This window comes from Microtus ochrogaster (assembly GCF_000317375.1).
Source record: "Microtus ochrogaster isolate Prairie Vole_2 chromosome 14 unlocalized genomic scaffold, MicOch1.0 chr14_random_1, whole genome shotgun sequence".
Classification (NCBI taxonomy): domain Eukaryota; kingdom Metazoa; phylum Chordata; class Mammalia; order Rodentia; family Cricetidae; genus Microtus; species Microtus ochrogaster.
Genome location: NW_004949096.1, coordinates 16,805,183 through 16,809,112, shown reverse-complemented (window position 1 = coordinate 16,809,112; position 3,930 = coordinate 16,805,183). Strand labels below are relative to the sequence as shown.

General features: G+C 45.7%; 1 protein-coding gene across 2 annotated transcripts in view; it reads right to left on the bottom strand.

Annotated features, from left to right (window-relative positions):
* Positions 1-3,930, bottom strand: part of Ext2 (exostosin glycosyltransferase 2) — a 143,154-nt gene that overhangs the window by 122,700 nt on the left and 16,524 nt on the right. The gene's annotated exons all lie outside the window — the stretch shown is intronic.

Sequence of the window (3,930 nt, the reverse complement as noted above, 5' to 3'; positions counted from 1 at the left end):
ACCAGCCTGGTCTACAGAGCTAGTTCCAGGACAGGCTCCAAAGCCACAGAGAAACCCTGTCTCGAAAAACCAAAAAAAAAAAAAAAAAGAATAATTTTATTTTGTTCATATTTAGTGATGAATATTCATTTTTAAAAATGCCTGGTACATTTTAAAAATTCCTAACAAAATTCATGATGAAATTTAATTCCCACTGTGAAAATCAAAGAAGGTAGAAACATCATCAACTGTGCTTCCAGAGGTGAGATCTCTGGAAGGTGCTTACGATGAAAAGAGGCCACGAGGGGGAGCTCTAACCCAGGGGTCTTCCTTCTGTAGAATAAGTTCTGGATAGGAAAGTCTATCTCACCGTGTGATGCCCAGCACCACCTGGGTGCCCTGCAGAGTACTCCCCAACAAGGCCTTGCAAGCAGAGCTGCTTGTACTGAACACCCCAGCCCTTAAATAATGATAATAGCTAAGTCTTTATGCTTTACAAATCAGTCTGTCCTACTCAGAGCCACAGGAAATGTGCAAGTCTGTATTTCAGGAGATAAAGAAAGGCAGCCTTAAACACAAGTCACAGAAGCATACATAAGAGCCGCACACGGGAACACTGCATCCCGTTATGTTCTCTGTGCTCAGGATGTGGGGTGCTGGGAACCAGGCCCAAAGTTATGCCTGCACCCGACAAGCACTCAGAGCTGAGCAACACCAACAGCTACAGACAAGATTTTTAAGCTTCACTACCACTTGGAATTTTTCCTAATAACTTTTGGGAAAACTGTGGATCATGCATTTGTATGAGATGGAGATGCAAGTGCTCGTTGGGGTTAGAAGAGGCGCCTGGCCCTTGCAGGTGAAGTTAGAATCAGAAGTGAGCTGTCTAATGTGGGTGCTGGGAGGAAACACAGGTCCTCCGCAAAAACGGTGTGCACTCTTCAGCACTGACATCTCTCCAGACCCAGTGTTGTAAATTATATTTAGTTAAGTGTGCTGTATCAAAAGTAACAAAACGTAAAGGGCTTTGAGTAGCCAGGAAAACCTTGAAAATGTCACAAAGTTGGAGAACTCAATTTACCTACATCAAAATGTTTAACAAAGCTACAGTAACTGAGCCAGTGAGGGACTTCCTTCCACAAGAACAGACACATGATGACGATGGGGGCAGAATCAAAACATAAACCAGTCTCTTTTGGCCAGTGAAGCTCAACAGGACTCAGAATACAGAAGTGGGGCTGAGACAACTGGCTATGTATAAGCAGGAGAACAGATGTGGCCCCTACCTCACACAGAACACTCAAAACTCTTCAAAGGGAACATTCATGTAAATCTAGCATAAGCTTGATTCGGCAATGATTTCTCTTTTTAATATTTAATTAATATTTAATATTAACATTTTCACCAAAAGTACAAGCAATCTAAACAAAAATCCGATAAACTGGAGGCTGGGAGCCATCCAGACAGGAAAGGCTTGCTGTGAGAGCATGGGGACCTGAGTTCCACACCTAGCACACAAGACACTGGAATTCTAGAGGCTCACGGGCCAGCCAGTCTCCACGAACTGGTGAGCTCCAGATTCGACGCAAGACCCTGTCTCAACACTGCCTCAAATACTAACACACACACACAAATGCTGCTCCCCAACCCAGGAGACAGAGAGAGAAATTAGACTTCATTAAAAGTAGAACCTTTTGTACCTCAAAGGTCACTATCAAGAAAGTGGAAAAGCAGCCTACAGAAGAGGAGAGAATATTTGCAAATCACATACCCAGTGAGGCCCCATGCCTGAATTACATAAAAATTGTTAAAATTCTACAATAGGCAGCAATTCAATTTAAAATGAGCAAATAATATGAACAGGCATTTATCCAAAGAAGTCATGTAAGTGGCCATAAGCACAAGGAAAAGCTATGCAAGGGGAGGGATCACTGGGGAAACGCAAAGGAAAGCAACAGTGAGACAATGCCCCTCGTGCCCTAGGATGGCCGCAATGGAAAGCACAGGTAATGACAGTGCCATGAAGACAAGGAGGACTGGAAACTTTATACAGCACTGGCTGGCCAGTGCACACAGTGCTGTAGCCTTTGGGAGCAGGTCTGGTGTTTCCTCTACAAGAGAATTACTCTATGGCTCAACAATGCCACTCCTCGATAGGAAGCCAAGGGAACTGAAAAGACAGGCTTCCACAAAAGCCTGCACTTGAAGGCTCACAGCAGCATGTTCAATACAGCTAAATATTAGAAATAATCGTGATTGCCATCCATTGGTGACTGGGTGAACCAAACATGGTGCGGACACACAAGAAACAGCCAACAAGGGGAGAAGTAAGTGTCTGCTCCATGCTACAGCTTGAGGAAAGTGTGAAAACACACTCAGTAGAGGAAGATGGACACAAGCCTGATCACACCAGCATGAAGTGTCCAGAGTAGAGCCAGAGACAGGAAAGAGGCTAGCAGATGCTGCCCTGAGCAGAGGTGACAACTGGCTGCTGCTGACTGTATTTGGAGAGTGATAAAATGTTCTATTTAGACAGCAGCATTGATGAGAACTACACAATCCTGAAGAAGCTACAACCTCCCTGCCCCAGGATTTTACACTTTAAACACTGGTTTGCAGTTTGTGAGTTACTATCAACTTAAAGGCAATGAAGTCACACCCGGGAGCCCCCAGGATGACCCTGTGCTGCTGTGCACAGACCACGCAGCCTTGCTTTGCCATGCAGAGGGCTAAGGGAAAGCACATGGAGCTGAACAGGGCTTGGCATCGTGTCCAAACATTTGCTAAAGAAATGCTGTAGAGGGGGCTGGAGAGATGGCTCAGTGGTTTAGAGCACTGTCTGCTCTTCCAGAGGCCCTGAGTTCAATTCCCAGCAACCACATGGTGGCTTACAACCATCTGTAATGAGATCTGGTGCCCTCCTCTGGCATGTGGGCATGCATGGAGACAGAATGTTGTATACATAATAAATAAATAAATAAATCTTTAAAAAAAAAAAAAAGAAATGCTGTAGATACTTCAGAGCTTGGTTGGCTCCAGGCCACGGAATGAAACATGCAGGAAGGTGCTGTCTTCTCCTGGGGAGTGAGTGTACACGGGCTTGTCAGAGTCCACACAGACTTCTGAGTCTTGTATGCTCAGAGAATGGGCCTAATGTTCTCTGAGTGAACTAGTGCCTTGAGACTCATTTCTATCAAACTGTGGGCTGGTCCCAAGTGACACCTGATAGAACATTCTGTGTGTTGTCATTTCACCCATGCAAGCAAAGGATGCCCCCGTCATCATCATGTCTGTTTAAAACTCGCAGAGCTCCCACCAAGAAACAACTTCTAAACAGTCTCCAGGAAAGAATGGGTTATGTACATACAACCAGACCTTTCCCCTTATGCCACATACGAAAATATGAGCCAACTAAATGTCAAGCCCACTACGGTGGTTAAAGAGCAGACCTGGCCTGTACTCCATCACACTGACAAAATCCAAAGACCAAACAGGACAGGCTTGCCAAGAGTCGTGCCACTGCCCAAGCATCACCCTAGGGAAGGGAAGCCTGCAGTGGGAACAGAATACAGGGGGTCTGGTCCAGGGAAAAGAAGCTGTGGCCCACCCTTCCCCAACTAAGCAGTTTCAAGCTGAAACCTACAGGATGAGCAGGGCTTAAGACTGATAGAGCTAAGGAGAAAGAGTGTTGGGCAGGGCTCGGGAGATGGCTTGGCTGGCTCGTACACTCCCTGCTATACAAGCTTCACGACCTGAGTTCAGATCCCCAGGGACACCATAGAAAGCCAAACAAGGAGCACATGTCTGGAGTACAGCCAGGGTGGTGGGCTGGGAGGTGGGAGGAACTGAGGGATAGAGACAGGAAGAATTTGAAGTTTGATCATTGACTAATCAGCCTCGCCATATTGATGAGCTCTGGTTCAATGAGAAACCCTGCCTTAAAAAAAAAAA